The sequence below is a fragment of the Eleutherodactylus coqui genome, chromosome 4 (genome assembly GCF_035609145.1).
Source record: "Eleutherodactylus coqui strain aEleCoq1 chromosome 4, aEleCoq1.hap1, whole genome shotgun sequence".
Classification (NCBI taxonomy): Eukaryota; Metazoa; Chordata; class Amphibia; order Anura; family Eleutherodactylidae; genus Eleutherodactylus; species Eleutherodactylus coqui.
This window is the reverse complement of record NC_089840.1, coordinates 41,277,827-41,289,998: the sequence shown is the minus strand read 5'-3', so window position 1 is coordinate 41,289,998 and position 12,172 is coordinate 41,277,827. Positions and strand designations below refer to the sequence as shown.

Genomic DNA, 12,172 nt, shown 5'->3' with positions numbered 1-12,172 from the left:
ACTATAATACTACTTTCTATGTACAAGAATATAACTACTATAATACTGCCCCCTATGTACAAGAATATAACTACTATAATACCGCCCCCTATATACAAGAATATAACTACTATAATACTACCTCCTATGTACAAGACTATAACTACTATAATACTGCCCCCTATGTACAAGAATATAACTACTATAATACCGCCTCCTATTTACAAGAATATAACTACAATAATACTGCTCCTATGTACAAGAATATAACTACTATAATACTGCCCGCTATGTACAAGAATATAACTACTATAATACTGCCTCCTATGTACAAGAATATAACTACTATAATACTGCCCCCTATGTACAAGAATATAACTACTATAATACTGCCCCCTATGTACAAGAATATAACTACTATAATACTGCTCCCTATGTACAAGAATATAACTACTATAATACTGCCTCCTATGTACAAGAATATAACTACTATAATACTGCCCCCCTATATACAAGAATATAACTACTATAATACTGCCCCCTATGTACAAGAATATAACTACTATAATACTGCCCCCTATGTACAAGAATATAACTACTATAATACTGCTCCCTATGTACAAGAATATAACTACTATAATACTGCCTCCTATGTACAAGAATATAACTACTATAATACTGCCCCCCTATATACAAGAATATAACTACTATAATACTGCCCGCTATGTACAAGAATATAACTACTATAATACTGCCCCCTATGTACAAGAATATAACTACTATAATACTGCCTCCTATGTACAAGAATATAACTACTATAATACTGCCTCCTATGTACAAGAATATAACTACTATAATGCTGCCCCCTATGTACAAGAATATAACTACTATAACACTGACCCCTATGTACAGGAATATAACTACTATAATGCTGCCCCCTATGTACAAGAATATAACTACTATAATACTGCCTCCTATGTACAAGAATATAACTACTATAATACTGCCTCCTATGTACAAGAATATAACTACTATAATACTGCCCCCTATGTACAAGAATATAACTACTATAATACTGCCTCCTATGTACAAGAATATAACTACTATAATACTGCCCCCTGTGTACAAGAATATAACTACTATAATACTGCCCCCTATGTACAAGAATATAACTACTATAATACTGCCCCCTATGTACAAGAATATAACTACTATAATACCGCCTCCTACTGAATATTTAACTGAATGAATCAGAGAATAGTACAAAACATTGTAAAGTTCTATTAGTGAGGGGTGTACTCCTTCACCACGCACACAATGTATGTGACATACAAGTCATAGCTGCTCTTCCCCCTATTTTACAGCCTCCTCTGCCATTTATCACTTTAGATTGTTATTCAGGGCAAAAAAATAAAATTATCTACGTCTTTTTTCTTTGTTTCTTTTTTTCCCGCAGTCTTTCTTTGCGTCCTTTTGTATCTTCTCTGCCGCCTCCCACCTCTTTCATTATAAAATATATTCTACAAAGAGCTTATTTTTTTGTCACCAAAAAAGTCACGCTTGACTGATAGTGCATTGCTTTGGATGGTGAAACATTATGAAAGTTTAATTTTTAATTAAATCTGAAATACCAATTATAACGGAGAGATATTTTAACCTGTTTCTTTTCAGACTGCCTGGAGTTACATTTGGATAGTGAAATCACAGCACCTTAACAAAACAGAGAGATAAAGCAGCTCGGCAGTCTGGTAAGTACCCGCGACCTTACCTTTGTTCTTCTCAACATCGTTATTAGTGTGCATGAAACAAAGAATTTAGTAATTGGACGTAGGTGAAGAAAAAATGACCTTGTGTTGTTACATGAGCAAACAGAAATTCCTACAATTTTTCTAAATTATTTGACTCTGTTGAGAAAGCTCCATCCTTTGTTTTGCTGTTTGTGCAGCTTTCTGTCTGTTTGTACATAGAGCGTACAGCCATTTGCACCATCCATTCTCTGTGTTGTATTGCCACCATGACTTGCACCATTACTCTCTCACAACCCAGTTGAGCCTTATAGGGGCCGGTTGCATCACCAGATAATTGGGCAAGAACGTTTCCCTGAACAATCCTTTACCAAATTGTTGGATCGTGTAAAAGTGTAAATGATCAGCCAAGGAACGAGGAAACACCTGTAGGTAGGGAGATGTGCAGCCAACCAATGACAGCTCTGTGGGGATGGACTGTCATCGTAACGATCGTTCGTCCCCTAATAGGGCCTGGATCAGGCTTTGTAAGGGCCTAGTAGACAGGTGCCAATCTCATTTAACGGCACTTGGCTTCTGGAGCTGATTACTCCCAAGTCCTCTGCAGTCTCACTTCTTAAAGGGAACATGTGTTCAGGAATGGTCTTAATGTGCCCATACACCTTAGAAAGCTGCTGACCTAACGAGTCTCCCATACACATACGCCCAATCTTTCTTTCCTTCTGACATCTGCCATGTGGGGGGAGGTTGGAACATCTCAATACACTTTAGATAGTTGTCCGGTCCTGCTGAAATTGGTGGCTTCGGCTGAGCTGCATCTATAGTGTATGGCCACCTTTAGGTTTAATCATGCCCCATTAGCACCCCTTCTTTGTGGTTTTCCATATAGCACCCGAGTAATGCAGTTATACAATGCTGTCAGAAAGCACTCAAATGACATTGCCAAACAGGTGTCTAAAAACACTTTCTGATAGCATTTCCAAACCTTTTGGCACAAAGTGTAGGCTCTGCATGCCCAGGCCACCGGTCTCAGTAGCATCCCTTTCATCTGTGACCTGATAGCGCAAAACTTAAAAAATATCCATCCATTTGTCTTCATACGAGTATTTATTAAATTGCGTAATGGACCTGGAAACGTCTCCTAACTTGTGTGGGTCTTCTGGTAGTTGTCTTCTTTTTGGCATAAGAGTTGTAAGTCATGGCTCTGCGTTCCTATTAGATCTTGGCATTTTAATATCTCAGTGAACTGTTGATAATTACCTTCTTATTCAGTTTTGAATCATGACATCCCCTCGATCGCCATGCACCTGGTTGTTAAATTTGGAGAATCTCGGACAAATGACATTTGACATTACAGGCACTGCCTGTAATACAAACTGACAGGAAGGGTTCATCATTTCATGCTGTGCAAAATTCTGATTCTCCCAGCAGCGTGGTGCAACAGAGATGCATGTGACCAGGTGATGCTTTTGCACTGTTCAGTGGTCCAAGTTTGCACTCTTTTGCCCGCTGGAGTCTCATCTTTCTGTTTCTCATAGACAGCGATGTCACTGGAACTGGCCATCCACTATTATAGCCCTTCCAGTAGTAAGGAACAATTAGTTGTGCATGTGGGCATGTTGGTTGGAGCACCACCGTTGTATCCAACTGCAGTTTGCTTGACTTTGCACCACCTATTTATCAGAACGGTTCTAGGTTTTCCCCTCCGACCCCTTTCATTGATAAGCGGTTTCCATCCACAGGACCCACTTTCTCTGGGTGTTTTCACACCATTCTCTGTATACTCTCCACACCGTGGCACGAGAAAGCCCCATAAGGTTGTCATGAATCCTAGCCTAGCACCTAGCCCAATCCTCATTTGCAATCACTCAGATCGCTGGATTTTCCCATTTCAATCTGAATTCACATGGAAAATGATTCACGGCAAACTTATCACTTGATTGTATGCTGCGTTTCGGGGGTCGCGGGTCTAATTTCCTTGCAGGTAAGCTCCAACTATGAAAGGGACGGAGTCTCTAATAAGGTGGCCCTTCAGTGTAGATTACCCATTGTTATAGCTGAGTAATATGGTTGTCAGGTGGAGATTGGTCCCTTCCCTTTCTTACTCCATGCACACTGCTAAAATGTATCACCTAGTAATGATATTTCGGTGGGGATGACTCTGCACCCCATAATAGGCTCGTACCTCCGTTACACTGCCGCATACTGAAAAAAGCACTCGGTACCTTGAATGATTACCAGCCTCTCATCCTATCACCTTTTGTTTTCCTCTCCAAGGATAAAGCAGGACAATAGCGGAAGATGTTATCGTTATTTGGGCGTACAATGGAATGAGTCAGCGGCTTCCAAAAACAGCAGTGTGGATGCAGAGTGACTGTGAATAGGCGCACGCCTCCCCTCCCTGGGTTTTATTATCTGGTGGTCAAGTAATTTTTGGAAATATGGTGTTAAAATTCTACCGGAGCCCACTCTATTGCCATTGAATTTCCGAGCGGCAGGTGTGGGTGGGGGGGGATTTATCCTCATCAGAAGCTTGACCTTCACAGCTTTCAGAATGCACTTAATATTGCGATGCATCAAGCCCACACAATGCATTTGTTGTTATGTACATTTGTCAAATCTCACTTTTTTTTTGCCAGAAACAATTTATAAATCCTTCACTCGCCGACACGTCCTTTCATTGGATAGTTCAGCTTCTCTGCGGCTGATCCATTCAGAAAATACCGAGTAGCTGTGGTAGGCGTTCATTGATTCCTAAAGGGCAGTTCCACTTTTCTTCGTCTTTGGACATGCCTTCAGGGCTCGGAAAATAACTTCAGATGAATCCATGAGAAGGAACCTTCAGCATTCCTTAGAACGAAGGACTTTTAACACGCCTGACACTCAGTTTGTGTAAATCTATGACACATCATTATTTGGAGGCTCCATGTATTTCGGTGGCACCGTGCAGTCGCTGCGTTCAGTCTCTATCTTCTTGTGTGCCATCTCTTCATGCCGCGCAGTCAGTTTGTGCCCTCTCTTCTGTGTAGTCGCTTGATGCAGTCGTGTCCTCCTTTGCATTAGAAGGAACTTGTCACCAGGTTCCTATTGTCCGAACTACAGGCACCATGATCCAAGGACAGGTATACACAGGGTCCCTGTCTAGGTTTTATTCTGAAACTCTGCGGTGTGTCAAAAAAACACACTTGGAAGTTTGACTATCAAGTTAAGAAGGTTGGCCATGCTGGGCATTCCCCGCCCACAGCGTTTCAGAATAAAACATACATGGGCCTACTGTGTATACCTGTGCCGGGTGCATGCTACTGACAACCTATTTTCCGAAAAGAGCATGAATAAATGATCGTCTGGAGTACAGCGCTCTGGACCCCGGCACATCAGCTGATGAGTGTGACCGCTGTTAGCACCACAACACACAGTGGTTCGGAGCGGAAGCTGCTGCTCCGACCCCTGTGTAGTGGCTGGCGCTGGTTAATGCAGGCTCAGCTGTCCTTAAAATCATTGAGAGCTTTGCCTGCAATTATGAGCGCTGGCCACTACATAGGTCAGAGCATTTGCTTCCGCTCTGTACCCCTGTGTGTTGTGGCACTAACTGCAGGCATCCAATCAACTGATCGGCCAGGGTCCTAAGGGGTGGACTCCAGCCAATCCTGAGGATGGGTCAGCAGTAGCATTTGCCCCCCCAAAAAAGCATAGTCGCTGCGTACAGTCTCTTACTCCTGTGCAGTCACTGCACTGCAGTCTCTTCCTCCAGTGCAGTCGCTGCACTGCAATTTCTTCCTGCTGTGGTCGGCGTTCTAATGTACATTTCTGCTTTGTTGCTGCGAGTAGAGATTTCTGTACATTACGCAGTCGTCCAGGTTCGTAATATAGTGACTTCAATGGGACTTAGCCTGCAGTACCACGCCAGGCCACTACACATTGTATGGAGCTGTTAGCTTCTGGCAGAAAAGCAGCTCCGTGTATTAGAACCCCATCCTAATTAGCTGATTGCAGGCAGCGAACTCCTGACGATCAGCTAATTATGACTTATCCTAACCCCCTTTAAATCTATGTCTGGAGAGTGGAAAACTGATCTTCATGACTAAGCGACCCTTAGAGATATGTCAGATGGCCTAGCAGCTTCACTTGCATTTTAAAAATTAGTTTAGTGGTGACAGGGCCGGCTCCAGGTTTAAATGAGCCCTTTTGTAATTTATAGATCCCGTTGTTCCCTCTTAGTTATGTATAGACCCTGCTGTGCCCCTGTAGTACTTCATAGGTCTTGTTCTGCCCCCTTAGTAATTTAAAGGTCCTGCTTTGCCCTCTAAGTAGTTTATAGGCCCCACTATGTTCTGGGTCATTTATAGGCTCCACTTTGCCCTCTAAAAAGTTAATAATACCTCACTGTACCCTGGCAATCAAATGATAAACTCACCTTCACTACGTCCTGCGGTGACCTCCATCTTTTGCTTCGGCGTCTTCTGGCCAGGATTATGCAAAATGTTATAGTAGCACAATTTACCGCATATGTGAGTGGAAGTGCTTCTCGCAGTGCCTCAAAGAAGCAGACACACATGATTTCAAAGAATCAAATCAATCCCACCTCTGAGTCAGTGGGCCCCCCAAGGACAGTGTGCCCGGGCTCCTGCCCATTTGACAGGTGCTGATGGCAGCCCAGAATGGCAACGTCTCCTAGAGAGGAAGTAGCTAACTTCTCCAAATTTGCTTCCCATAGAGAATGGCGTAGCTGCAGCCTGGAGCTCAACCGTACGGACAGAAAAGTAAGACCAATCAAATGTAGAGGATTTGCTCCATTTTCTCAACATTTACCTTAATTTAGTGACCTGCGTGCGTCCGAGTGCTGAGCCCTCCCCACCTCTATTCCCCGCTGAAACAAGGAGATGGAACCGCTCAGCTGAGTGCTGGGTTCGGCTCTGCTCCGACGATACTACACAGATCTGCAGGTCATACATTTGGCGGAAGGTGCGGAGCCCCAACAAATGAGGCGTTTTTATGAAAATAGGGTGAATGTTACTATTACAGATGAAAATGTTACAGATAAATTACAACGAGCCTATAGGTTAAACCAGCAGCTTCTAATCAATGTACAAAGCTTTACCGTCCAATCAAAGCGGCTGATCTCACAACCGCTAAAACAATCCATATCCGCGCAAGTAAAGTTCAGCTAATGGTCTTTTCACTTTTCAGCGTCCAGCTGCTCCTGGGGGCTTTAACTCATTTTAATTGAACTGCAGACAAGTGGATTAAAGATATACGTTTTTTTTTTTATTCCTCGGCTATATAAAAGGAGGACAGGCACCTTCCACGCGTCACGTTATCATTAGCCGCCTTCTTTAAGGCTTCTCACAAATGATGTTTGTATTTTCTAAGATTTTGGTAAATGAGGATCTAATTATGCCGGCACTTTCATTTTTTCTTCACATCTTCTGTGAATGTCCGTCTCTAGGGCAGCAATATATTAAATTATTAGCTCCATCACTCAATGATCAAAAAAAGCAGAATTCACATATTCTGTACATCCTAACAACAAAGAAGTTCAACTGAAGGTGAAACCCTATGGGGGTCATGTATTAATTTGCTACAGAGACGGATGAAAAGCAGACGAAGCCGTCACGCGTGTTTAGCCAGAAGTTCAGAGAGAAGACTGAATTAGCGTATATCACAGCAATATTGTACAGATTTAAATATATGACACCTTCATAACCCTATAACATACGGCACAGCACAGCGCACAATACAGCGCTGTGATCCAGCGCTCCGGATAGGGCTGGACCATCAAGGCTTATTACTAGGCAATTCCGATCAGATAGAAACAGAGATATGGGGTCTTACAGAAAATGTAATGAAAGCCGATCTTCACATCTGTCGTGGAAATACTCGCTCGGTAGGAACATCCAGTAGGAAGCAGAAGGGGTTGGAGGAGAACAGATTGAAAGGAAACGCCGATGTATTTGTACCCCAAAATAAAAAGCAAGATAACAAGGAATGCAGACAACTATATCCTCGTTTAAAAAATTAATGATTGTTGAAATACAAAAGGACAAAAACAAAAAAATAACAAAATAAAAAATAAAAAAAAAATCTATTGCTTAAAGTGAACATATCACTTATACTTCTTCCAGTTAAAAGTGTTATCCAGGTGTAAAAACAATTCATGCTCTATCCGTAGGCTATCTGTACATGAGCAGGGAGCCCCACCAATCAGATGTTCTCTGGGTTGATTTCTATAGGAAGCAGATAGCTCTATTCTCTCTGCAGTGGCCAAGCTTGGTATTACAGGCTAAGTTCCCATTGCAGAGGAAACAGAGCTGTCTGCTTTCTGTAGAAATCAGTGCACTGATTAGTTAAACAGCGGTGTCCAGGGTGATGGATTCCTGACGTTCTGCTATTGATGGTCTGTCCTAAAGAAAGGCCATCAATAATTTGCAATTAGACAACAATTTGGAGGGGATAGATCATCAGAAAATGATCTATTGTATAAATCAAGTTTTTTTGATTTTTTTTTTATTATTTGCAATGTCACAATAGAGATTTAAAGAAAAAAAATTAAAAAATCCTAAAATCCTGCAGTTTTCACACTGACCACTAAGTTTAATAATAGTCTGACACTTCCTGTTCTTTAGAGAAAACTTTTCAGCAATCATTACCAGGATTACAATGAAAGATGACAAGTATGTATAGATAACAGAGGATTCACTAGAGTTGAGCGAACGTACTCTTCCGACCTAGATGCTCGTTCGAGTATTAGCGTACTCGATGGTGCTCGCTACTCGAGCATCAGTTTTTTGCCCCTCCCCGCTGTGACGTGTCAGTTTTGGCCCCTCCACGCTGCGATGCTGCGCACGTCAACAGCAATTTTTTGGGCTGGCTGGCTGGGGAGGAGAGAGAGAGAACGAGAACACACAAACAAAAACAAAAAAAAGCTCGGCACCCGGCGGGCCCCATACAAAAATGCTCGAGTCTCCCATTGTAGTCAATGGGATTCGTTACTCGAGTAGAGCTCTCGAATTTTACGAAAAGCTCGACTCGAATAACGAGGATCCGAGCATTTGGGTGCTCGCTCATCTCAAGGTTCCACCATTTGCAATAGGCATACAGAGCATGCCCACAACACTGTCCTTTAGGAGTCAATGAGTCTCTCCTGACCATTGTGTCTATGGTCCATGAAGCTGCTGTTAACTGTAGCTTCGAGAAGATGCCCCCCCCCTCCCCCACACACACACATAGTCGTGTATAGACAAAAGAATAAATAGAAAACTTAAAAGATAAAACGGTGCAGAGAGACAGAATTCTTACTGGCAGCCCTAACGGAAGTGGGAAGGGAGGTTAGAGGGAAGTCGTGTTCAGTTTCAGTATAGATCTGTAGGAGGTACAACTACACATAACACTCCCTTCACATACATTCTATCACATAGGGTGGCTTGACACCTGCACTGGGGATTCCACGTTCCTGCTCTGTTCAGGGAGCATGAAAGGGGAATCCACCGGCCAAATGGTTCAGTCTCTGGGCGGAACCAAACAGAATCGGGTAAACCCCATTGACTATAATGGGGTCTGCCCGCTTTCCGCTCGGCTGCCTGTTTTGGGACGGAAGACAAAGCGCCGCATGGTCTTCCGGTATTTGCAGCCGATCGGTAAAGGAACCTCCGGAGATGTGAAACCTCCCTTATCTTTTACAGTATGACTGTGCCACAACAAGAGTCTGAAACGTTTTAAGAGAAAAGCCTTGAAATGGATCACAAACATTTGCACAATGCTGCGTGTAGTTCCATCCAAATATTTAATTTCATCCTAGAGTCAAAGCATTCTTTATGACTAATGGAAGAACTTTGAACCATGCGTAAACAATTATTAGATGTGCGTTATGTAAAACAAACACTGAAGCCTCATCCAAGGAAGGAAGGTAGGCAGCCGATGCCACTCCAGACGTTCCTGGGCCACAAGCTTCTGTCTGTCCTGCCAGTCTGTGCAAAAAAAATGTAAAAATTAACTATTTTGCCATTATGGTGACCGTGTAATAATGGAATTTTATCAGTGGTTTATAGCGGTCAGTCACAGGAGCCAACAACTATCTTTCCTGACTTACCCAGAGTTGCACATTCAGCTCATAGTAACATAGTAACATAGTTCGTAAAGCTGAATGAAGACAATGTCCATCCAGTCCAGCCTGTCTACCCTCCTGTTTTGTTGATCCAGAGGAAGGCAAAAAACCCCAAGAGCAGAAGCCAATTAGCCCTTTTGGGGAAAAGATTCCTTCCCGACTCCCTAATGGCAATCAGACTGTTCCCTGGATCAACCTCTAATAGTTCCTACCTTCCTATATACCCGGATTAACAAATAATCTTAGATTTATAACCTATAATATCCTTCCTCTCCAGAAAGACATCAAGTCCCCTTTTAAACTCCTCTAAGGATTTTGCCATCACTACGTCCTCAGGCAGAGAGTTCCACAGTCTAGCTGCTCTAACAGTAAAGAATCCCTTTCTATGTTGGTGATGAAACCTGCTTTCCTCTAAACGTAGCGGATGTACTCTTGTTACTGTTACAGTCCTGGGTATAAACAGATCCTGGGAGAGATCCTTGTATTGTCCCCTCATGTACTTATACATGGTTATTTGGTCGCCTCTTAACCTTCTTTTTTCTAGAGTGAATAGTCCCAATTTTGATGCCTCTCTGGGTATTCCAGTCCTGTCATTCCATGTACTAGCTTAGTAGCTCTTCTTTGAACCCCCTCCAATACCGTAACATCTTTCCTGGGCACCGGTGACCAGAACTGTATGCAGTATTCCATGTTGGGCCTGATAAGTGCCTTATATAGTGGGAGGATAATGTTCTCGTCCCTCGCCCCTATACCTCTTTTAATGCATCCCAAAACTTTATTTGCCTTTGCAGCAGCTGATTAGCATTGGTTACTCCAGTTTAGTCTACAATCCACTAGTACCCCCAGGTCTTTTTCCATATCACTTTTCTCTAGCAGTACCCCATTTAGTGTATATTGGTAACATCCGTTTTTGCTGCCCATGTGCATAACCTTACATTTATCAACATTGAACTTCATTTGCCATTTTTCTTCCCAAGCCCCCAGCTTATCTAGGTCCGTTTGTAGCTGCACATTGTCCTCCATTGCATTAATTATATTGTATAATTTTGTATCATCTGCAAATATTGATATTTTGCTGTGCAGCCCCTCTTTCAGGTCGTTGATAAATATATTGAATAGAATGGGGCCCAATACTGAACCCTGTGGCACCCCACTAGTTACTGTGGCCCAATCAGAGTATGAGCCATTTATTACCACCCTCTGCTTTCTATCATTGAGCCAATTTTTTACCCACTTACACACGTTTTCGCCCAGTCCGAGCTGCCTCATTTTGTGTATTAGCCTATTATGTGGCACGGTGTCAAACGCTTTAGAGAAGTCCAGATATACGAGATCAATAGATTCTCCCAGGTCCAGCTTAGAGCTTACTTCATCGTAGAAACTGATCAGATTTGTCTGACATGAGCGACCCTTCATGAATCCATGCTGGTGAGGAGTTATTCCCTTGTTCTCCTTGAGGTGCTCATCGATGGAGTCTCTCAGAATCCCCTCGAAAATTTTTCCCGTTACTGAAGTGAGACTTACCGGCCTGTAGTTACCAGGCTCACTTTTGGTTCCCTTTTTATAGATTAGAACCACGTTGGCAATGTGCCAATCCAATGGTACAACTCCGGTCTTGATAGTGTCTAGAAATATTAGGTATAGCGGCCTAGCTAACTCATCACTTAGTTCCCTTAGTATCCTTGGGTGTATTCCATCTGGGCCTGGCGATTTATCGATTTTAATCTTCTTTAACCTGTTCCGCATTTCCTCCTGCGTTAGGTATGACATATTTTGCGGGGGGTTTATTTTATTCCCCTGTATCTCGTGTGGCATTTCCTTTGAAAACAAACTATTTAATAGATTTGCCTTCCCTCCATCATCTTCAATGATTTCCCCTGCATTATTTGTTAAAGGGCCAGTGCTCTCCCTGCAAATCCTTTTGCTCTTAATATAGTTGAAAAATAGTTTTGGGTTGTTTTTGCTCTCTTTGGCGATCAGCTCATCTGATCAAACCTGTTATTTTAATAGAAGATATGTGGCTGCCAGACAGGTTACTGTTAGACTGCCCCCAAATGGCCAGTGTGCAAAGTATGGCACTCTGATTAAGAGCATCCTGCCGGATTGATGTAAACGTTGCATGACCACCACAACCACTTAAATCAGCTGATTGGCGCGGGTCTGGGATGGCTATTCATGGCTTATCCTGAGTATAGGCCATCAATTTTTGAAAGCTGGATAACTCTCTTAAAAGCGTTTCCTGGGAAAATACTATTAATGTAATAATTGATTGTCAGGAGTCCCCGGATGATCAGGTGATCGGGCGCTCCCTATCATTGAAACAACTCGCAGGGTACAGAGTGGAACC

At 42.6% G+C, this 12,172-nt stretch overlaps 1 protein-coding gene across 3 annotated transcripts in view; it reads left to right on the top strand.

The window, feature by feature from the left end:
• The window catches only part of ZBTB20 (zinc finger and BTB domain containing 20), a 642,654-nt gene that overhangs the window by 299,725 nt on the left and 330,757 nt on the right, over positions 1 to 12,172 (top strand). For 2 of the 3 annotated variants that reach the window (XM_066599339.1, XM_066599340.1), the window contains exon 3: positions 1,651 to 1,727. The gene's annotated coding sequence lies outside the window, so the exon portion shown is untranslated. Of the gene's footprint in view, positions 1 to 1,650; positions 1,728 to 12,172 lie in introns of those variants that run through there. The other variant, XR_010792529.1, reaches the window with a different exon arrangement.